Here is a 24527-nt window from a genome sequence, read left to right on the forward strand (position 1 = left end):
CAGGCATCTATAGCTTTGCGGAGTACCCTTGTAAATTGGTGCCTCATCAATCGTGACCCGTCCTCGTGAACCAGGAGCGGGCCAGGACCTGGCGGTCTGAGGTAAAGGTACTGCCTGGTGTCCTTGACCGGGCATGGGCCCTGCTGCGCAGAAGCTGTCAGTTTAACAAGGGAACCCTTCCCAGCCTGATCGGTTTTAGATTGACGTATCCGCACCGTCATGCTAGCTTCAGACATCTGCATGTCCTCCATGAGGAGGCCGCGCGTTGAGCCACTTGCGGTAACCTCGGCTACTACCTCGCCAACCCTAAACGCGCCAAAAAAGGATAAAAGGCATATGCCGCGGAAAAGAGGCGGGCCTCAAACTTGGTCCAGCAGATCGACCTAAGCTTTATGCGTATTTGAGAGAGCAACCCGTAAGAAACTGGCTTACGGCCCTCAGCTCTAGGGGGTTGCAGCCTACCCCAACCTTCAATAGCTCTGCGGATCAGGAAGTCACTGCACGGGTCGGAGGAAAACATGGCTTTACAAAAGAAGCTGATGGCGGCTACGTGTATCTTTAAAGTTTTGGAGGCCCGGCCCAAATCATCAAGGTGGGAGAGGTATTGCAGAACGTCATCAGTGGAGGGTGGCACGTTAGGCGAAAGCCCCGATATCCCTGACCTGAAACCCATGAAATCGCACCACACTTTCTTGTAAGATCTGAGGGTGGAAGGTGTGACAGACGCTAATACTCCCTTAATCACTTTGCGTCTCCAAGGTTCCACAGGTGCTCCGGAAAGGGTTCGGGCAAAAGCTGAGCTCCAGGTGCTAGCAATCGGAAGCGAGGCATCTGGAAACGAGACAAGGCTTCCGCTATATCGTTATTGACCCCCGGTATAAATTTGGCCGAAAAAATTATGTTATACTCAAGGCACCGGAGGACGAACGACCATAGGAGGGACGACACCCTCTCGGAACGAGATGACTGCCTAGCCAGTATGTTCACCACAGCCTGGTTATCAGTTCTGAAGCACACCCGGCGATTCCGGAACTCCTCCGTCCAAATATGCACGGCCACTACTATGGGAAAAAACTCAAGGAAAGTGAGATCCTGCGTGATAGCCTTGCCCTGCCATCCCGCTGGACACTGCTGAGTGCACCACCGACCTCTAAAGAACAAGCCAAAGCCCAGGGACCCTGCCGCGTCTGATTGAACCTGGAAATCTGAGGACAAGTTAAGGACTTCCTGCCATAAAGATACTCCATTGTAGTGATTCAAAAATGTTATCCAGATCTCTAGATCAGCCTTAACTGACTTAGGAAGTCTGACCCTGTGGTGCGGATGCTTGAGACCGGCTGAAAGCGTGGCCAGGCAGGAGCAGAAGGGGCATCCCGGGGAAACTACTCTGCAGGCGAAGTTAAATTGACCTAACAGGGATTGTATCTGTCTAAGAGTGACCTTTTTTAACATGAGGGTTTTACGGATTATTTCCAGAAGGGCGTCTATTTTTTCCTTAGGTAAGCGGGATGATTGGGCAATTGTATCCAGTTCCACGCCCAAGTAGGTGAGTCGTGTGGTCGGGCCCTCAGTTTTATCAGCTGCTAAGGGAACACCCAGGTCCTGAGCTAAGGCTGAAAATGCACCAAGAAGGGAGGCACATTCCCCGGTATCGGACTTCCCCACGAGAAGAAAGTCATCAAGATAGTGCGTCACCCTGGAAGAATTTGTTCTAAAACGCAAGGCCCAATCCAAAAACGTGCTGAATGTTTCGAAAGCTGAACACGCTACTGAACAGCCCATTGGCATAGCCTTATCAACATAATACTTCCCTTGGAATTTGAAACCCAGCAACCAAAATACATTAGGGTGAACCGGCAAAAGGTGAAAGGCCGATTCTATATCTCACTTCGCTAGCAGTGCTCCGTGACCAAAACCCCTAATAAGTTTTACCGCCTGGCCGAAGGTGGCATATTTAACCGAGCATAACTCTGGTGGAATGGCATCATTTACAGAGCCGCTTTTTGGATAAGAGAGATTGTGGATAAGCCTGAATTCTCCGGGGGTCTTTTTGGGGACGATGCCTAAAGGTGAGATGTGCAAGTTCCGGATAGGTGGGCTATTAAATGGGCCTGCTACCCTCCCTGCACCTACTTCCTTAGCTATCTTCCTCTCCGCTACCTCTGGCCTCTCCCTAACAGACTTTTGATTAGGGGAATCCTTTGCTATTAAAGAACCTGCTACTGGAATTCGAAACCCACTGGAAAATCCCTCCCAAAGATAGGAAGCTGCGTTTTTGTCCGGGTAAAAGGATAGAAGGTCGCGGAGAGGAGCGAGCTTGATCGGGGAAAAGGCTAGCTCCAGAACTACCTTATCTTCTGTTTCCAGCCGCTGGGGCTCCCCTGGAACTGGAGTGGTGGAACCCCCGGCCTCCATGAAAGGGCTGCTTTCCTCCCTTAAAACAAGCTGCAGCTGGGTGAGCCCCGGCGCATCTCTCGCATTCATGAGGGCATTTGCAAGAGTGCCTTTGGCATGACCCTTTGTTAAACTCCCAACATACCTTCCGCTTAATGTCCCTCCGTAGGTCAGCCCTGGCCGAACAATAAGAATCAACCTGCTTCTTCTCGACATATGGACCCACAGCTACCGACCAGATGCCGTTTTCAATTTGATCCCAGCGCGCTAACGGAATCCTAGAGGCCTTCCTGCGGAACTTCTTATCATAGCTAATGGCGGCGGCCTCCCCGGAAAGGGCATATGCCGTACGGATGTGCGACAGGTAAGCCACCAAGTGGACCGCTCGTTTTGGATAGGCAGCCACAATTGTCCCCATATAAGCCTGAAAACCATCTAGCCAGTTGTTGAATGTCCTTGGGACTGAGGGGTACTTGCTTTTTCGTTTCCCATAGGAAGGCCTCTTTTCACCCCTCCCCAACTCCTCTGCGGGAGGAACCAATTTAAACATGTCTACAAATTCCCCATTTAAAATTTTTGCCCGCAATTTAGGGGAGAGATGATCCCCCGGGATGACACCTGAAGTTGAATAGGTCGAAGTAGTTGATTCTTTGACTAGAGCCCCATCCTTCCACTCCTGGGTTCCCCCAAACTTTTTATGATGGGACTTGGCCCTCCTGGAGAGAGCCCAGTCAGGGAGACCAGAGATCTCCTCTCCTCTACCCCAGTAGAACCCAGGGAGGCATCGCTATCATACTCGGAAGAGCTACCTGTCTCTTCTTCCGTGTCATTGTTCCTCGACTTGCTTTTCTTGCAAATGTGCTTCTTCTTCTCACGTCTCTTGCTGGAAGGCTTATCCTCTGCCACTGTACGGGGCTCCTCCTCCAACTGCTGCTGCTCCTCCTCAGCCCCGGATGATGTGCCCGATTCCGGGAACTGGACTCTGGGCTGCTTATTCTGCGAATGACTAGATGAACTAGAAGCGACAGGGTTATTAGCACGAGACGACTTAGATGCAGCCTTCCCACTCCGCCCCCGTGGAGCGGATGCTGCGGAATGTGACTGGGACCTAGTCTGGACTGGCTCTGCCCTGCCTCGGGTGCTTGCACCCGCCCTTGTCAGTTGAGAGTCACTAAAGAGGGCGGCAGAGGTGCCAGGAAGGTCATCCCGCTGTGAAGGAATCTACTCGCCTGCGAGTCTCATCATGATCAGTGGGACTTCTTCACGAGCCGGCGGTGCATAACATGGGCTGCACCCCTTGCATCCTGTTAGGATATTTCCGTTCCACCTTAAAAGGGAGCAGGCTGTGAGTCACAGAGTCTGCGTATTTCCTGTTCACAGGATGTTTATGTTTTCTGTTGCTTTCGTTTTCTCTCTCTGTGTCGGAGACACTGACGCAGGCAGTCATGTCTTTCTTTGTTCTGATCAACGCTGAATAAACTTGTAAATAATGCTCTCCTGAGTGCAACTTTTGGCTGTGCATTATCTGCTGATAGAGTGTGCATGAGCTCTGGAATGTGGCAAGATATTTTCTAGAAACTCATGTCGCTAATTGTTGATACTGCGTGACTACGGGAGATCGATGGATCGTCCGGCAGCCGGCTTGGGGCCATGATGGACTTTGTCTCCCTGGCAGTATCCCAACAACAGGTTTCGGGCCCAGATTCATGGCACTTACAGGAGAGTAAGACTGCGACAGACTGCTGAGGTATGTGTGGGAAAAGCAAAAAGAAAATAAGGCTTTTCTGTTTGCCACGGCAAGAGCTTTTGATGTCCGGCAGGCCTAATTGGTCTGGAAGTCGAGCCAAGCAGGCCTCAAGATTTATGAGCTGCTGAAATAAGAGGTTTCTGAAGTGAATAAGACTCACGGCTCAAGTAAAAGGCTGAGATGGATCTTTTACAATCCTCAGAAGCTGCTCCGTCTCCACCAAAGCTAAATGGCCACAACTATCAGACCTGGGCAAGGTACTGTGAAGGCCAGATGAGAAAGCTTGGAGTGTGGAATACCGTTTCTGAGGACCCCCCAGCCCCTGTGACAGATGAATGGACGGCACAGGACTCAAGAGCCATGGGGATAATTTTGCTCTCAGTAGCTCCTGAAGAGTTAATCACCCTGGCTGGCAAGGCCAGTGCACGTGAGATGTGGGACGGGCTTAGAGCCTGTCATCTCCGACAAGAGGCTGGGTCTGTGTTGCTTTATTTCAGAAAGCTGCACAGGAAGCGTTTGGAGCCAGGGGAAGACCTTAGAGCCCACGTTTTACATTTGCAGCATCTCAGACAGGAATTGACTCAGAGAGGTTTCAATATGCCTGAGTCACTGTTTGCAATTCTCATCCTGGACTCCCTGGATGAAAGCTACCATGCCGTGGCAAGTCAGCTGGCGACCCTCCCTGCGCAAGACCTCACTGCTACAAAGGTCTTGGCGACTTTGCAAAACGAATACGATAGAAGGAATGCAGCTGAGTCGGCTTGTGCGCTCCAGGGGGAGCAATGTGGGACAGCATTCCAGCCTCCAGGGGGAGCCAAAGCGTTGGCAGCTGTGAAGTGCTGGAACTGTGGGACCCAAGGTCACACTCAGAAGTTTTGTCCAAAGACTGGAAATAAACAAAGGAAGAAGCCAGCAGAAGGCAAGAAGCAGAGGGGGGGTGGAAAGCCCAAGCCAGGGAAAAACAAGGCTTTGTTTGCTGGCACAGCTTCACCAAAGGCTAAAGGCAAGTCTGATGGCCAGGAGCAGGGGGGCAAGCTGCAAAAGCCCACGCCGGTGGAAAACAAGGTTTTGCTTGCTGAAAAGGCTGCTCCAAAGGCCAAAGCCAGGTTTGTTGTTGATTCAGGGAGTACCCGCCATGTCTCAAAAGACCGCCATCTCTTTATCTCCTTCAAACCTCAAGATGGAGAGATCCACCAGGCTGACGGAAAGACGTTGCGAATTGCAGGAGAGGGGACTGTGAGACTGGCAAGTCTGCACACTACCATCAAAGATGTACTGTATGTTCCAGGTGCTGCAGACAATTTGCTCAGTGTCCCACAGCTCACTGGGAGTGGTTTTGAGATTATCTTCAAGAGGAGCGTTTGTGTCATCAGAAAAGGCAAAGAGGACATTTTGCATGCAAAGTTTATGGATGGCTTGTTCTGTATAACTTATGATGACAATGGTGCTATTGTGTCTAATGCTGATTCTTGTTGTGTTGCATAAGCTAACAAAGCTCTTCATGCAGGATGCATTCACGATGCACATCAAAGGTTTTGTCACCTCTCTTAGAAGGCACTGGCCAAGATGCTAGAGATGGTTGAGGGTTTGAACATCAAACCCTGTAAGTTTCACATGAAATGTGTATCTTGTGCAGAGAACAAGGTGAAGGTTGCTCCAAAAGGCAAGGAGTCTAGCAGGCAGGCTTCCAAACCCTACCAGCTAGTCCACGCAGACCTGGTTGGTCCACTTGCGCCCTCTTTGGGTGGAGCAAGGTACTTCATGGTTCTAATTGATTCTTTTTCCAGGTACATTCATGTGTTTATGCTCGAGCAGAAATCGCAAGCGTTTCCTAGGTTCAAGGCATTCTGTGCTTGGCTGGAGAATGTTCACGGTAAACGCATTGGTTGTTTGTTTACTGATCGAGGCGGAGAGTTCACTTCTCAGCAGTTTGAAGCTTTCCTGACTGAGAAGGGAATCCAGCATGACTTGTCAACGCCTAGATCGCCATGGATGAATGGGCTTGCGGAGCGAGCAAATCAAACGTTGCTGCAAGGACTGAAAACCTTGTTGCATGATGCCAATCTCCCTGAGAAGTTTTGGGGGGAGGCTCTGTCGAATTTTGTTTACACTTATAATCGCAGATTGTCATCACCTATTGGTTGTACCCCCTATGAGAAGATGTTTGGTAAGAAACCCAACATCAAGCACATGAGAATCTTTGGTTCTGACATGTGGGTACACACCCCACAGAGCAACAAGCTTGGGAAGCGTGGGGCACATGGTTTGTTCATGGGGTACGAAAAAGGTGCATACAGGGTGTGGTTGACTGACTCTAAGTCCATTAAGTTCACAAAGAGTGTTGAGTACAATCCTAAGTGGGGGGAAAATGTGGGAATTTTCCAGAGTTACCCAGAGGAGGATGAAGGTGATGTCAAAGAAGCAGCTAAAGCTGAGGAAGCTGCTGAGGATGATGATGATGATCAGAGTTCGGATTCCAGTTCAGTGGGCGGCGCTGCTGCTGGTGTCAGTGACAGTGATGACACAGCAGACTACAAGAGCGCGAAGGCCTCAGTCAGACCATCTGATGCCTCTGACAATGAACTGGAAGAACCACTGTTCACCATCGGTCACTTTTCTCCTAAGAAAGAGGAGATGAGTCCAGAAGACTTGCGTCTAGTACGCAGGTCTGAGAGGGCCACGAAGGGCAGACCTCCAAAGAGATTTGCTGATGAGTTTGCTAAGACAGCAACTGCTGTTCTTAGTAGCTCAGAGAAGGTGTGGGAACCTGCAAGCTTCAAAGAGGTTCAGGAGTTAACCTCTAAAGATGCTGAGCCTTGGCTTAATGCCATGAAGGCTGAAGTTGATTCCTTGAACAGGAACCAAACTTGGGAGCTGGTACCGGTAGTCCCAGGAATGAGACTGGTTGGCAGCAAATGGGTCTTCAAGGCCAAGACAGACCAGAATGGCAAGGTTGTCAGACACAAAGCCAGATTGGTTGCCAGAGGTTTTTCACAGGTACCAGGACAGGATTACCACGAGACCTACTCTCCCACAGTCAAGTATGAGAGCATTCGGCTGATGCTCAAGATAGCTGCAGAGGAGAAACTGCATGTTTCCCATCATGACATTAATACAGCTTTTTTGTACGGGATTCTGGGGGAGGAGCTGTTTATGCTTCCACCTGACGGGATGCAGATACAGAAGGGAATGGTCTGTAAACTGCGGAAATCCTTATATGGTCTCAAGCAGAGTGCCAGGTGTTGGAACACAAAACTCACTGAGACATTGCTTTCTCTAGGTTTTCACCAGGGCAAAGCTGATCCATGTGTGTTTGTCAAGGAGGAGGGGCAAAACAAACTGTATTGTTTATGTTTTGTTGATGATCTTCTGATGTTTTGGAAGAATCAGGCTTTCTACCAAAGCACCCTAGCTCAGCTGAAGGAGCACTTTGACATGAAGGATCTTGGTGAGGTATCCAACTATCTCTCCCTGCAGGTGGAGAGGGATCAAGCAGGTAATTTTCTGGTACACCAAACACAGAAAATTGCTGATGTATTAACCAGGTTGAATTTGGTTGATGCAAACCCAGCAGACACACCGATGGTGACAGGTTACCCGGTAGATAGTACTGCTGAAGCGTTTTCTGACACAACGCTGTACAGATGCATTCTAGGCAAGTTGAATTTCATTGCTAGATGCTCAAGACCTGACATAGCTGTAAGCACTAACTTGCTTAGCAGACATGCCAATAATCCTACTGTTCAGGATTGGAAAGCTCTGAAGCGCATAGCCCACTATCTGAAAGGGACTATGCACTACAGGCTGAGGTTCACCAGTCAGAAGACTGGAGGTCTTGAAATTTTTGCAGATGCAAGTTTTGGAAGTGACACCACGGATGGTACTAGCACTTCTGGAGTATGCTACATGTACAACCACTGTCTGTTTGACTGGCTGTGCAAGAAGCAGACGACAGTGAGCCTAAGTTCCTGTGAAGCAGAACTCAATGCTCTGTCATTTTCACTCATGGATTGTGAATGGTTGATGCAACTGTTTAAGAACATCAGAGTTTCTGTGAAATGTCCTGTACAAGTGTATCAAGACAATAGATCGTGTTTGGCTTTGCTGAACTCGGAGAGTTGCAAGCAAAGGACCAAGTACTTGCAGATTAAGCTACATCGTGCAAGAGAGTGTATTCAGAAAGGACTCATTCAGGTGTCCTACATGGCAGGAAATGAAATTCCTGCTGATCTGTTGTCTAAGGTTGTTAACAGAGAACAACTTAAGGTTTATGTACAAAGGTTGCAATTGGGTTGAACCACAGGTACTACAGGTTACACGGAAAGGGGGAGGATGTTAGGATATCTCCGTTCCACCTTAAAAGGGAGCAGGCTGTGAGTCACAGAGTCTGCATATTTCCTGTTCACAGGATGTTTATGTTTTCTGTTGCTTTCGTTTTCTCTCTCTGTGTCGGAGACACTGACGCAGGCAGTCATGTCTTTCTTTGTTCTGATCAACGCTGAATAAACTTGTAAATAATGCTCTCCTGAGTGCAACTTTTGGCTGTGCATTATCTGCTGATAGAGTGTGCATGAGCTCTGGAATGTGGCAAGATATTTTCTAGAAACTCATGTCACTAATTGTTGATACTGCGTGACTACGGGAGATCGATGGATCGTCCGGCAGCCGGCTTGGGGCCATGATGGACTTTGTCTCCCTGGCAGTATCCCAACTTGTACCTAAAAATATGCACAAGCCTGCACCACGGAATTGTGGAGTTGGAAGGGACCCCTGAGGGTCATCAAGCCAACCCCCTGGGGCAATGCAGGAATCTCAAGTAGACTATCCCTGACCGATGGCCACCCGTCTTCTGTTTTTCCTCTCAGCCAGGACACACAAGAACGGAGACTGGAGGTGGGGGAAAAGATAAATTTTGACGAGGGAAAGGCAATGGGGCCGATTTGTCAGGCGCACACAGGCACAGCTTGAAGACTTTACGCAGAGAGGAACCCCACACGGGAGACACAGATACACAAGCACACAGAAGTCAATAACCCAAGAGTGGCTTCTAAGTGGGGGGTTGGCTGAGGACAGGGTGGGGCGGAAACATGTGGAGCTTTGCAGAGGTGAGGCAGAAAGCATTTGTCAGAGGGAAACTCACTTTCCCTTTTTAGAAACCAGCCAAGATCCCTTCTGCATTTGCAGCGCTGCCCCCGAAGTGACCCTTTCAACCCACTTGATAGTCCAGCTGTAGGCGCTGGTCTTCCAGGCAGAATAAAAGGCGCACCCACCAATCCCGCTTCCTTCCTCTCCCCTTCCTGTCCCCCTCCATTCTTTGCTCACCTGCCTCCTTCCCGTCCTCTCCCCTGCCTGCCTCCTCCAGCTGTTGGCTATTTGCAGCTTAGTAGCGCTGCAGAGCGCTGACCCTTCATGGATCACTGCCTTGCCATGGCGAAGGGGCTTGAATAACTCAGAGAAGCTATGAGCTATGCCGAGCAGGGCACCCAAGATGGACAGGTCATAGTGGAGAGTTTTGACCAAACGTGATCCACCTGGAGCAGGAACCGGCAAGCCACTCCAGTATCCCTGCCAAGAAAACTCCATGGACAAAGGCAACAGGCATATAAAAGTTATGATGCCGGAAGATGAGCCCCTCAGGTCGGAAGGCGTCCAACATGCTACTGAGGAAGAGCGGAGGACAAGTACAAGTAGATTCAGAGCTGATGAAGCGGCTGGGCCAAAGCCGAAAGGACGCTCAGTTGCGGATATGCCTGGAAGCAAAAGGAAAGTCCAATGCTGTAAAGAAAAATATTGCATAGGAACCTGGAATGTAAGAACCATGAACCTTGGTAAGTTGGATGTGGTCAAAAATGAGATGGCAAGAATAAATATTGACATCCTGGGCATCAGTGAACTAAAATGGACGGGAATGGGCGAATTCAATTTGGATGACCATCATATCTACTACTGTGGGCAAGAATCCCGTAAAAGAAATGGAGTGGCCCTCATAGTCAACAAAAGAGTGGCGAGAGATGTACTGGGATGCAATCTCAAAAATGATAGAATGATCTCGATACGAATCCAAGGCAGACCTTTTAACATCACAGTAATCCAAGTTTATGCACCAACCACTGGTGCTGAAGAAACTGAAATTCACCAATTCTATGAAGATTTACAACACCTTATACAAATGACACCAAAGAAGGATGTTCTTCTCATTATAGGGGATTGGAATGCTAAAGTAGGGAATCAAGAGATAAAAGGAACAACTGGCAAGTTTGGCCTTGGAGATCAAAACGAAGCAGGGCAAAGGCTAATAGAGTTCTGTCAAGAGAACAAGCTGGTCATCACAAACACGCTTTTCCAACAACACAAGAGACGACTCTACACATGGACATCACCAGATGGGCAGCATCAAAATCAGATTGATTATATTTTCTGCCGCCAAAGATGGAGAAGCTCTATACAGTCAGCAATAACAAGACCTGGAGCTGACTGTGGCTCAGATCATCAGCTTCTTATAGCAAAATTCAAGCTTAAACTGAAGAAAGTAGGAAAAACCACTGGGCCGGTAAGATACAATCTAAATGAAATCCCTTATGAATCACAGTGGAAGTGAGAAACAGGTTTAAGGATTTAGATTTGGTGGACAGAGTGCCTGAAGAACTATGGATGGAGGCTCGTAACATTATACAGGAGGCAGCAACGAAAACCATCCCAATGAAAAGGAAATGCAAGAAAGCAAAGTGGCTGTCCAACAAGGCCTTACAAATAGTGGGGGAGAGAAGGCAAGCAAAATGCGAGGGAGATAGTGAAAGATACATGAAATTGAATGCAGATTTCCAAAAAATAGCAAGGAGAGACAAGAAGGCCTTCTTAAACAAGCAATGCAAAGAAATATAGGAAAACAATAGAATGGGAAAAACCAGAGATCTGTTCAAGAAAATTGGAGATATGAAAGGAACATTTCGTACAAAGATTACCATAATAAAAGACAAAAGTGGAAAGGACCTAACAGAAGCAGAAGACATCAAGAAGAGGTGGCAAGAATACACAGAGGAATTATACCAGAAAGATATGGATGTCTCGGACTTCCGGGGGAGGCGCCTCCGGTAATGGCAGAATTCCTCTGACCGGGAGGAATCTGCTCCGTGGAAATCTGGGTCTGGCTGCCACGGCTAAGGCGGAGACCCGTTAAAATCACAGGCGGGAGAAGCCTGTGAACGTGGGATTCGGCGGGCACCTTTTGCGCCTCCCCCACTCGCGGGGAACCCCGGTTTTTGGGGCTCCGGAGCGACGTGGGGTGAGCGGCGCGGTGCATCGAATCGTCTGCTTCTTCCACGGAGTGAAGCCGCATAGCTGTTGCCGGAGAGCGCTGACCTTTTCCTGTGGACAATTTGACTTTAAAGTAATCACCCGTGAGTAGAGCTGAAACGGAAGAATTGGATTTCTAAAAGTTTAATTAGGTATCGTAACGGGGAGGTTCAAAACAGGAAGTCCGCCTTCCCTTTTTGTAAATAGACTGAGGCAATGAAGTTGCAAGCTGGAGCCCTGGAAGGTCTTTTGTAAAAGATCAAATTTCCAACGGTAAAGAACATTAAACCCCCTCTTGGAGGCAGGAGAAGAGAGGGGGAAGTTGCGGATTGAGTATGCCTGCGGGAGAGAGCGAAGAGGCTTAAAACACCATCGCTCTGACCCTGGAAACGGGCTGCTAGTAGGACTGACGTCTCTTGGAATGTTCATTGACAGTGCTTAGAACGTTCATTGACAGCTAGCTAAATAAGAGAAATACATTGTTTCTACTGTTTCCGGCTGCTTTAAAAAGGAGTAAAAGTAACTGAAAATTGAAACTAATTTGAAACTAACTTTGGATTGTTTAAAAGAGGATATCATTGACTGTTACAAATAGAAACTGTTTCCCCCTAGTGGAAGCCTTTGAAACTGGTTGATTTACAAGAGTTGGACTAGGGGAATTTCCAGCTGCAAGTTAAAAACTGTGAGACTCTGGGACTGACCTTGAATCTTTCAAATGTTATGGTAAATGGAAGAGGAAAAACAGACCAGTCAACTGTTGATAAAACATTAAGGTCTGGGAGGACTTGGTAACAATCCAGGAGAGGTCTAATATTAGGCCCTCCTGTTCTTTTTACTGCTGTCTCTGTACTAGTATATTTGAAACTAAGAGGAATGTCGACAGAAGAGGCTTTGGTGGCTGCATTATATAAGATAAATGACTCATGGGATCAGCTTCACAGGAAAATGGACATGATAAATGCGAAAGTGGACATTTCAACTGTTGAGGTTGACTTGAATGCAGGGAGTATGAACAATACCAATACAGAAACCACTCAGAAATTGATACAAGAGCCTATTTTGATATGGCAAGCTGTGGAGGAAGTTAAGGAAAAAGCTGTTGCTGTTGAAGGTACAGAAACACAACTGGAGGAAAAGAGAAAGAGAGCCCCAGCCCTACAGAGGCAATTTGATGAACATAAGTCGACGCTCGCTATGACCGAACTTAAGGAAAAACGGACGAATTTGAGGATTAGAGTTTATCTTTGGTGGACATGCCCAAGGATTAAGACACTCTGGGAGATGATTCATAACGAAATGAAAAAGGTATTTAAATATACCCTTTTGAAGAAACCAGAGGCCTTTCTCCTGGGCATGGTCGGTCAATTGGTGTTAAAGAAGGATAGAATTTGTCACATGTATGCAACAATAGCAGCAAGAATACTCATTGTGAAGACAACGAAACATCTCTCCAAGTGCAACTATAATAGAGGAGAGAGGAAGAGAGGAAGTACTGGAAGACACAAGATTTATCTATCCGGGAAGAATGGCAGATGAAGTTGATGGACTATATGGAATTGGTGGAAACGACTGGCAGAAATCCGAGACCAGGGAGAAGAGTCGGTGGAAGAAGACTGGAAAAGTTTAAGACTATGTATAGAAATATTGCAAAAATAATGAATGTTAGAAAAATGTTGGAATGAAGTTATATGGCTTTAGTAGAAATGTTATAAGGAATTAAGTATAAATAGACTAATAGAGTATTAAAGGGAAAAATAAGATTAGAATATGTTATGATAATTATAGGATAGAAAACAGAGGAAGATGGAAAGCAATTGCTGAAACAATTAATAGAAGTGGAATACAAAAAGGGAGGTGTGAGGAGGTCGTGGAAATAAGGGAATGAAAGTTAAGACATTGAAATTGTTTTGTGCTTTAAATGGTTTGCGTCTTGTTTTGTTAATCTTATGTTTTTTCGTTTTTTCTTCTTTGCTTTTTCTTTTCCTTTTTTGTTTTTTTCTGTTTTATTGTGTGTAAATGGTTGGAAAATCAATAAATATTAATTTTTTTAAAAAAGAGAAAGATATGGATGTCTCGTACACCCCCGGTAGTGTGGTTGCTGACCTTGAGCCAGACATCCTGGAGAGTGAAGTCAAATGGGCCTTAGAAAGCACTGCTAATAACAAGGCCAGTGGAAGTGATGATATTCTAGCTGAACTATTTAAAATTTTAAAAGATGATGCTGTTAAGGTGCTACACTCAATATTCTAGCAAATTTGGAAAACTCAGCAGTGGCCAGAGGATTGGAGAAGATCAGTCTACATCCCAATCCCAAAGAAGGGCAGTGCCAAAGAATGCTCCAACTACTGCACAATTGCACTCATTTCACACGCTAGCAAGGTTATGCTTAAAATTCTACAAGGCAGGCTTAAGCAGTATGTGGACCGAGAACTCCCAGAAGTGCAACCCGGATTTCGAAGGGGCAGAGGAACCAGAGACCAAATTGCAAACATGCGCTGGATTATGGAGAAAGCTAGAGAGTTTCAGAAAGACATCTACTTCTGCTTCATTGACTATGCAAAAGCCTTTGACTGTGTTGACCACAGCAAACTATGGCAAGTTCTTAAAGAAATGGGAGTGCCTGATCACCTCATCTGTCTCCTGAGAAATCTCTATGTGGGACAAGAAGCTACAGTTAGAACTGGATATGGAACAACTGACTGGTTCAAAATTGGGAAAGGAGTACCGCAAGGCTGTATATTGTCTCCCCGCTTATTTAACTTATATGCAGAATTCATCATGCGAAAGGCTGGGCTGGATGAATCCCAAGCTCGCCAGAAGAAATATCAGCAACCTCAGATATGCAGATGACACAACCTTGATAGCAGGAAGTGAGGAGGAATTAAAGAACCTTTTAATGAGGGTGAAAGAGGAGAGCACAAAATATGGTCTGAAGCTCAACATCAAAAAAACGAAGATCATGGCCACAGGGCCCATCACCTCCTGGCAAATAGAACGGGAAGAAATGGAGGCAATGAGAGATTTTACTTTCTTGGGCTCCATAATCACTGCAGATGGTGACAGCAGTCACGAAATTAAAAGACGCCTGCTCCTTGGGAGAAAGTTGATGGCAAACCTAGACAGCATCTTAAAAAGCAGAAACATCACCTTACCAACAAAGGTCCCTATAGTTAAAGCCATGGTTTTCCCGGCAGTGATGTATGGAAGTGAGAGCTGGACTATAAAGAAGGCTGATCGCCAAAGAAGGGATGCTTTTGAATTCTGGTGCTGGAGGAGACTCTTGAGAGTCCCATGGACTGCAAGAAGATCAAATGCATCCATTCTTAAGGAAATTAGCCCTGAGTGCTCACTGGAAGGACAGATCGTGAAGCTGAGGCTCCAATACTTTGGCCACCTCATGAGAAGAGAAGACTCCCTGGAAAAGACCCTGGTGTTGGGAAAGATTGAGGGCACAAGGAGAAGGGGGCGACAGAGGACAAGATGGTTGGACAGTGTTCTCGAAGCTACAAACATGAGTCTGACCGAACTGCGGGAGGCAGTGGAAGACAGGAGCGCCTGGCGTGCTCTGGTCCATGGGGTCATGAAGAGTCGGACACGACTAAACAACATCTGACCTGCAGAGAGCTTGCTGGGGAGACCATGCATTAAAAAGGGACTCAAAAATAACTTAAACAAGGTTTTAATAACAAAAACAGAAACTCCTTATACACTAAATACAACAACATCAACAACAACAAACCAGACCCAACCACCAACCCATCCCCCAGGGTAAAGGGAGAGCTAGGTGCTGCTCCTTATATACTCTACCCAATTGCTGACACAGCTTGATTAACACAACTCAGCAGCACCTGCTGTGTTTCACAGCTGTAAGACTGGGTCTCGTTATTTGCCCTGGCCCTTAAAGACATACACAACTTGTGAAGCAATAATGAACCTTCACATTTTTAAGTGACCATTCAACACCAGCCGGGAGCGCGGGGCAACGGCACGCTGCCCACCCACAACTCCCAGCTTCCCAAGCCTACAATGAATGTGTCCCCCCCCCCGGATGACACCCAGTGTGGACCTCCCCCACCTTGCTCCGCCACTGCTCTGGAAGAAGCTGTTCTGCTGAGAGCTGGACATCTCTGAAGACTTGGCTGGGGTTCTGTAATCTCTGGTGATACGTCCCACTGGTTGAGGTGTGGTGAACTGCAGACTGACTCCCACAAGTCACCAACTGAGAGTTCCATGGTCCAGATGCCACTGCACCCATAGGTACTGAAAAGTGTTGAATGGTCCCTTTAAATTTGAAGTTTCATTATTGTTCCACAAGATCTGTATGTCTTTAAAGGCCAGAGCAAATAATGTGACCCAGTTTTACAGCTGTGAAGGAGTATAGCAGGTGCTGTTAAGTTGTGTTAATTAAGCTGTGTCAGCAATTGGGTATAGTATATAAAGAGCAGCACCTAGCTCTCTCAGTACCCTGGGGGATGGGTTGGTGGTTGGGTCATGCTTGTTGTTATTTTTAGTGTAAAAGGAGTTTTTGTTATTAAAACCTTGTTAAAGTTATTTTTGAGTTCCTTGTAATGTGTGGTCTCCCCAACAAGCTTTCTGCAGCACAACTAAATGGCAAATAGCCAACAAAAAGTAACAACTTTAATGGCTTTGAAAGGAAATAAGACAAATTCAAAGTTGATATTTATATGCTGTCCATCGGACTGGGTTGCCCCAGCCATTCTGGGCGCTCCCAGCAAATTAAAACGTCAAAAACAGTAAAACACCCAAAAAACTTTCCTGTACCGAAGCCAATTGGATTGACTGTTGAATCTTCTTCCAAGTACTTTGGAAAGGACAGGAGCTTTCCCTGCACTTGAGAGCAGTCAGCTAACGTAGGGGTACAGGACAGGCCACAGGGCACTCACAGCTCAATCCCCTCACCTCAGCATCGGCCGCCTGAGGCAGCTGCCTCACTCTGGCTCATCAGAGGTCCGGCCCTGCTTGGGAATATGAGTGGGAGAGGGCCATTGCACTCAGGTCCTGCTTATGGGCTTGTTGTGAGCCTCTGCTGGGCAACTATGGGGAACAAGGTGCTGGACTAGATCATCCATTGGTCTAATCCAGAAGGACTGTTCTTACATCTGGGGTGGACTGGAGGCAACTCCAACTTGCAAAAAGCCCTGGAACACCAAGAATTGCAGACTCCCACACTCGCAAGCAAATGAGCTATTGCTTCGCTTCTTAAACCAAAAGAAAAAAACAAACCCACGTCCAGTAGCAAACAGACCAATGAAAGTTGCATTTTTGGGTGGGTAGGAAGGGTGTCATTTTCCTTTGGCTGATTTAGGTCCTCGGCTTTTAGACTCCAGAACTGGCACAAACAGGGATGGAACTCTGCTTCAGTTCAAAGGGAGGTATGATTGGCAGGCAAGGTGACACAGCCAGTTATGTGGAAGGGAGGAGGAGGAGGGTGGGGAGGTCACAAGGGAGGAAAGAGCTCTGCACCTCGGCTCGGAATTATTTTGGAACAGTGGAGGGGAACAGAGGAAACCTTTCTTCCCTTTCAGTCTTTTCTCTCCCCCCCCCTTTTTTTTCTTTTCTTTTTAAAGAATATGCTATACGGAATTTCCGAGGGGGAAATTCGCTACGGATCTCGCCTTCCCCAGAAACCCCTCCACATACCTAGGGCGCGAGACAATGAGCTCGGGAAAGCCCTTTCCTTCCCCTGTCGCACCAAGCACCACATCTTTTTTTATTAATGAAAGACCCTGCTTCCCTCTTTCTGGTATGAAACCATATCAATATGAACGGGGACTTGGGAATGAACTCTGTATTTACATACTACTGCGTATAGCCCAATCAAAAGCATCGGATTTGGACAGCTAGCCAATAGCGCTTAGCGGATAGCGGCCTCTAGTGGACAGAATCTTTCTTGTGCCGCTGCCTGTTTCAGTTCTGCGGAGCAGCGGAGCTTCGCCAGCTTGACTGAGCTCCTGAGTGGCCACCGGCTGAGAGAACAATGGACTCAGTCCATCAAAAGCCCATTAACTGGTTTCTATTGCAAAAATTGATCCTTTGTTGCAAGAAATCTGTCAAACCACTTCCCTTATGGACTGCCAGCTTAGGAAAAGCCCCTAACTTCAGAAAATCTTAGAAAATCAACCCCCTGCATCAATTTCCTCCATTCCAACACCATTCTTGCCCTTAAGAAAAGGACTCTTTCCCCCTCTATCTCCCGCCATAATCCCTCAAGCGTGAGGACACGTGTACACCCCCCCCCCACCCAGGGAAGTGCCCAAAGGTGACAATTACTGAGCAGTTAGCTGGCCAAAGAAACCAAGAGCCCATCACCAGACTTGCGCCAGGGTATGGATGTGCAGGAGGGACGCGGGTGGTGCTGTGGTCTAAACCACAGAACCTAGGGCTTGCCGATCAGAAAGTCGGCGGTTGGAATCCCCGTGACGGGCTGAGCTCCTGTTACTCGGTCCCTGCTCTTGCCAACCTAGCAGTTCGAAAGCACGTCAAAGTGCAAGTAGATAAATAGGTACTGCTCCGATGGGAAGGTAAACGGCGTTTCCATGCGCAGCTCTGGTTCGCCAGAAGCGGTTTAGTCATGCTGGCCACATGACCCGGAAGCTGCATGCCGGCTCCCTCGGCCAATAAAGTGAGATGAGCGTCGCAACCCCAGAGTCGGTCACGACTGGACCTAATGATCAGGGGTCCCTTTAACTTGGACATGTTTGCCTGTGTTAAGCTTGTACTGAGTGAAAAGTCTGGACATGTTTGCCTATGTCAGGGGTCAGCAACCTTTTCCAGCTGTGGGCTCGTCCACCGTCCCTCAGACCTGTGGGAATGCTCAGGGATGCAGGAGAGGATATATTGTCTGATTATATCCTTATCCAACTTGTGTTAACAAGTTCCACAATTTAGCAAAGTAACATTCCCCTCGCTAAAGCCTCTATAATAACTGTTCTGGTATTTTCCCCTTATTCCCTCATAAAAGATAAGACACAACACAGTCTTCTACAAAAGTCTAAAAAGAGTTTACTCACATTCTGTTCACAATCGGATGCCAGAAGGCAGACTTAGCTTAGAAAAGTAACATACACTTGGAAAGTATTCCATATGAAGACAGTCCCTTTGTCCTCTCTTGGCTGGAAGCCAAGAGGGCATCTTTGGCTAAGCAGATGTTGCTTCTTCTATGTATGTGGTGAAAGAGAGAGAGATGGCTGCCCTGCCCTGTGCTTTTGTCGTTACCTGCACAGGTGAGGCCACACCCACCTTTAGTCACATGTAGAGGAAGTTTTCCCAGCCCAGAAGGAAACAGGAAGTTTACCTGCTGGCTGGACAAACATTCCTCCCCATGTGTAAACATGTTCACTCTAGGAATGTTGTACTTGACTGCTCTTGTGTTTCACATCCCACAAGAGCATGTGGTGGGCCGGACTATATTTTGAAAAAAATAATGAACGGATTCCTATGCCCCACAAATAACCCAGAGATGCGTTTTGAGTAAGAAGACACATTCTACTCATGTTAAAACACACTGATTCCTGGACTGTTCGTTGGCTGGACTGAGAAGACGATTGGGCCACATCCGGCCCCCGGGCCTTAGGTTGCCTACCGCTGGCTTATGTTAATCTTGTTAATCCCTGTGTAACCCTCCCCTTTTGCGACGCTTTATTGAGGTAGTAGTGATGTGTCAGTGACTCTGTACGCAATGTATTCTGGGTGACCGTGGGAAGTTTTAAAAGTCAATGTCACCCCATGTTTGGGGTTCTTACTCCTGTGGGAACCTGTTGTGCAACAAAAAAAGATCTTGGTCTACTGCCCGCTGTTTTGCTCCAATTTATGGCTGGAATCTCCTTCATTTCTGACCGCAAGTACCTGTGGGCTCTGCCCGACGAGCTGGGCTGTTGAGTAGCCTCACACCCCAGAATTTTCCTCATCAATGCCAACTCAATCATAGAGGCAGAATAGGAAGCCGGCCCTCCAGGACTTGCTCCTCTGCTGTAAACGTAGTTAAAGTTGAGCTGCAGCTAGTAAGACCAAGCACTGGGCGCCTCTCACAGAATCAAACGCTAAAATTGGGTTGAGTGCTTCTCTCCAGAATCTCTTTCCAGGAATATGGCTTCACATGCCTCCTTCTAATAGCAAATTCATCTGGAGAGACCTGATAGATGGTGGCCAAACACATGAAAGCACATTTGCTGGTGGGCAATAAGAGTGTGCTGCTCCACAAACCTTAAAAAGCACCCTCTCCAATTGCATGGCACTTGGATGACCCTGTGGTTCTACCCCTGGAGCAGAGGGTGATGAAACAATTACTGAGACAGCTAAAGTGGTGGTGGTGAAAAACCCATTTCAATGAGACCAAACACGGGTTAGAGCTCAACGTCAAGCCTACCAAGTGGCGATAGCGACGGTGAGGAGGACCATTGTTCCTGGATCTGTTGGTGAAAACAGTACCAGGAGACTCTTTCAGGTGGTTCATAGTCTAACAGAACCACCTTTGCCATCAGGGTCTGAGATAGAGTCCAAGATCTCCTGTAATGACTCCTGTAATGAGTTTTTTTGCAGATAAAATTGCTCAGGTTTGGAAAGAGGTAGACTCCACCAAGGTAGGAGGGTGCCAGAGCTCTGCCTAGTCAGAGACATAGTATGGCTTGCCAGTTCTCATGGCCATGTGGAGGGGGGTAGGAGGGAGGGAAACAGACGGAGTATGCATGTGCATTCGACTGCCTAATGGCATCCACATCACCCAGGGGATCACAGCCACAGAGATAAGAAAAGAAGAGCCACCCCATTGTCTGGAGAGGTCACTTACCTGATCGCATGGACAAGCCGTTGTCATCGGACCCAAGTGATGGAAGCGTGCATCTGTATTGAGGCAGCACCAGGTGCTGAAATTGTGCACCTCTAACAATTTTGTGCCTAGGGCAACTGCCCCTGTGCCCCCGCAGCCCACTACGCCACTGGGTCTAGTCAAGTTGGATGGGATCCATTACAACCTGTTGCCTCTGAGGATGTGGACAGACTTGAACGAGTGAAACCTACCACCTGTCTCCTTGATCCTCGCCCATCCTAGCTATAAAAGTGAACCAGACATGGCTGAGAAATAGGCTCAGTGGGCTAGTGAATGCTTCCCTCTGTGAGGGAGTCTTCTCGGACCCCCTTTAAGAAGTGAATGCTAAACTGCTTCTTAAAAAGACATATTTGGACCTGGCCATTATGTCCAATTATTGTCCAGTCTCAAACTTTCCATTCCTGGCCAAGGTGATTGAGTGAGTGGTCACTGAACAACTCCAGGCATGTCTGGAGGATAATACAAAATATAGATGTCTTGGCAAAATCTCAGGATATACTATAAATAGGTCCAAATCGGAGTTGATGTTATTAGGAAATACATATTTTTGTTCAACTGTTTAAACAATACCAATTTCACACTTGTACAGAAAATGTTAATTATCTAGGCACATTACTACCATGAGATTTATCAGCAAAGTATTCCCCTCAGCTCTTCCTCCTGACTAGGCTGCTTCTGTGGGAGAAGAGAGCTGTCACGTGCCTTGCCCCCTCAGGCAGCAAAATGTCTTAGGCTGGCCTTGGGCATAAGTACTTGCCAAGTTGCAACGTTTTGTTTCAGACCCCACTTGCATAAATTAAAAAAGGAAAAGAAGGGAATGCTTTTTTAAAATAAGGATGTGCCCAGAACTCCTTTCTCTGATCAGTGAGTAAGCCCAAGCAGCTCCCACACATCTGGGTTTAGGACTTCCAGAGAGGATGTGTGATCCCAAGCTGTTGTTTGACATGCCATATTTTTCATTTCAGCATTGGAGCGCTCTTGCAGAGACTGTCCCTTTGTTCAGAATGTCACAGGCCCAGAGTGAAAAACTGACACTCCTAATTTCAAGCTCAGGCCCTCCAGGTGTTTCTGGACTCCAGATCCTATAACCCCAGACCATTGGTCATGATGGTGATGGGCATTGGAGACCAGCAAAATCTGGAGGGACACAGATCCCCCACCTCAGCTGTAGAAAAATAAGCTTTACTATCTTAAGGCAGGCTTTGAAATGTGGATCCAGCAACTTCTGAGTTAAGGGGCAGACCAGCGATAGCTAATCCCATTTCAGGCTGAGGGCCACACTGATTTATGGTCAACATCTCAAAGTAAGTGCCACTGAAGTGTAAAAGTGGGTGCAGGCATATATATTTTTAAGGACCACATTGTTTGGGGCTTGGTGGAGTCACGAAAATCTTTGGACCTCACAGAATAACAGCAAGGGCTCCTCAGGAGAGGTCAGTTATAACAGTATTATTTCCCCCATATGTGGGGTGGAGTGGGGGGGGGGGCAGGGCTTATAAAGTGAAGTTGATCCTCCACTGTGGGTTACTTTTGTTCAAAGCAAGATTCCTCTGGAGGGAGAGGATGTTGCAAAGTAAGTCAGAGGCAAAGCAGCCCAAAGCCAGGTTCTGTGTTTGCACACATGATTTGCAGTGAGCCAAGGGCTGAATTGCTGCTGTTGTTTCATAGCCCAGAACAGCAGGTATAGGCAAAAGCTCTAAAGTTAGACAACCAGGTTTTTGTCAAGGCATCCGCTGACCAGCAGGCCATAGAGAAGAGGAACGTCAGCATTTCAACTCTGAGCCAAAAGTTTGGCTTTTGCTATTTTTGGACACCCTTGGTCATGAGCCAAGTGTGATTCTCGAACTCTGAATGCTGACTTTGCCAAATCCATACAGGCCCTTTTCATCTCTCATGCTCAGGCAGTAGCAGCCACAGCTCAGGAGAGGATTTTTCATTTGCTCCTTTTCCATGGGGTGGGGAAAACTCAACACTTTTAATCTTGTCTTATTTTTATGCAAATTAGGTGGTCCAAAACAAGGAGAGTTATATCTGCACCCTCTCTTTAGCACAGATGGCCTGCAGGAGAATTTCCTGTCTTTAAAAGTAAAACTGAACTTTTTTATCAGTGCAACAGCAGGGAAGGCATTGTCTGCCACGTTTGCAATTGAAGGCAGAGCTTGGGGGGGGGGGGGTTGGGGGGCAGGAATGTTCAGCAGAGGGCAACCAAAATTATCAAGGGGCTGGAGCAACTCCCAGATGAGAAGCTAAAACATTTGGGGCTTTCTAGTTTAGGGGGGAAATGAGTAAGGGAGGACACGGTCAGGGGTACACGCATAGTGTAGAGAAAGTGGAATGCGATAAGTTTTTCATCCCTCCAGAGGTGTGCGGGGTCGCCACTGCCATGCCCCTTTCCCCAGCTCAGGCTGGCAGGGGCCATGACGGGTAGAGCAGCCCAATCCTGAGCCACCTGAGCCCGAGACCCCAACAACTCCCCCTCAACCTGGACATTTCCTTTAAAATGTAAAAAATCGCCCAGATAGGCATGTTGGTCCCCCAAAAGAGGACATGTCCGGGTTTCCCCAGACATATGGCAACCCTAAATTGTGGTGGAAGATGACCCTGAAAATACTGGCAAAGCCTTGTATGGTACGGCATGGAAAGGGGAACTAGAATAAAGGACTGAAGGGGCTGCATTAGTGAGGTTGTTAGAGCAAGTTTCCTTGGAATGAGGCTCAGCGGAGACCGTGGTGTCTTTATGATATATGGATTATTCACACACATATACATCCTGAGCCTAAGATGGAGAGGCTCACAGCATTAACGCCCCAGAAGGTCTTGCTTCTTCCAGTTACAGCCTTCAAATCAATAAGAAATCAGGAATGGCTCTCTCTCTGTGACTTCTGCCAACTTCCAGCCCAGCACTCTCACACAACTCTGACCTTTTCCTTTCTCATTCCCAGCCAGGCGAGGGAGGAGGCCCACCCGCATTTGCCCTCTGGCACAGAGCAACCACAAGGTACATAGGTGGCAACTATGACCCTTGCTTGGTTAATTCAACAATGGAATCCTCCATTAGATCTTTAACCCTTGCAGACTAACTCCCAAACTCACAAGGCTGAGGGACTAGGCAAGACCAAGGCTATTTCAAAACCGGTTTTTAGGTGCATTTAGCTTTGTGTTCTATAGCTTTTAGCCCAATGTTGATTGATGGGGAATGGAGGTTTATTTTGGGATGGTTTGTAGTGCACAGCCCTGTCTTGTTTTGTTCTCTTGTTTGTGTGTGTGTGTGTGTGTGTGTGTGTGTGTGTGTGTGTGTGTGTTTCAAGGGCTTTTTGCTTGTTCACCGGGATCCTTCAGAAGGAAGAGACAAAAGAGTAGTGGCATTTTAGGACAACATAACAAAAACGTGTGCAGGCATAGCCTATTTCATCAAAAGCATAAAGGAGACTGAGGAGGTTGATTGATAGTTCGAGGTATTGGTTGAGGCCAAGGCACCTGAAAAATCCTATCACCATATATATAGATATAATAATTTTTTAAATTAATTTTTAGCATACAAAAAATTTAAAGACATACCACACAAATTATTATACATATATCCTTATTTGGACTTCCTTCAGCATCTCTGATAGCCTTCCGTCTTGATTATTTCTCCTGCAATTCTTAACTTAATATTGCCTTTACATTTTCTAACAAATCGTTTTTCCCTTTCCATTTTTACAATATTTCTTAAGTTACTCCTCACAGAACTTCTTGTAGTCATACAAACGTAATCTGATCATCACAAATGCTTTTCAGATACTCAGTAAATTTAGTCCAGTCTTCGGTAAACCTCTGGTCCCGACGGTCTCGGATCCTTCCTGTTAGCTTGTCTAATTCTGCGTAGTCCATCAATTTCATCCTCCATTCTTCTAATGTTGGTAGTTCTTCTTGCTTCCATTTTTGGGCCAATAATATTCTTGCTGCTGTTACTGCATATAAAAACAACTTACAATCTTTCCTGTTTATATCATTTCCAACAATACCTAAAAAATTGCTTCTGGTTTTTTAATAAAAGTGTATTTCAAGATTTTTTTCAGCTCATTATATATCATCTCCCAGAAACATTTCACCTTTTTACATTCCCACTACATATGATGAAATGTTCCTTCTTTTTCTTTGCATTTCCAACATTTATTACTAACTTTATACATTTTTGCTAACTTAACTGGTGTGATGTACCATCTATACATCATCTTCATCACATTTTCTTTTAATGCATTACAT

The 24527-nt window shown here is 46.8% G+C and overlaps 2 long non-coding RNA genes and 1 pseudogene across 4 annotated transcripts in view; 2 read left to right on the plus strand and 1 right to left on the minus strand.

The window, feature by feature from the left end:
• Positions 1-24527, plus strand: part of LOC308467690 (adhesion G protein-coupled receptor D2-like) — a 634294-nt pseudogene that overhangs the window by 167111 nt on the left and 442656 nt on the right. The window lies entirely within an intron of this gene.
• The window catches only part of LOC308467817, a 466381-nt gene that overhangs the window by 110609 nt on the left and 331245 nt on the right, over positions 1-24527 (minus strand). For both annotated transcript variants that reach the window (XR_013981311.1, XR_013981312.1), the window contains exon 2: positions 4298-4389. This is a non-coding gene — a long non-coding RNA (uncharacterized lncRNA). The remainder of the gene's footprint in view (positions 1-4297; positions 4390-24527) is intronic.
• Positions 1-24527, plus strand: part of LOC308467834 — an 86638-nt gene that overhangs the window by 36438 nt on the left and 25673 nt on the right. Inside the window, exon 2 of the long non-coding RNA XR_013981329.1 lies at positions 13955-14107. This is a non-coding gene — a long non-coding RNA (uncharacterized lncRNA). The remainder of the gene's footprint in view (positions 1-13954; positions 14108-24527) is intronic.

This window comes from Podarcis pityusensis (assembly GCF_964106645.2).
Source record: "Podarcis pityusensis genome assembly, chromosome: W".
Lineage (NCBI taxonomy): Eukaryota > Metazoa > Chordata > Lepidosauria > Squamata > Lacertidae > Podarcis > Podarcis pityusensis.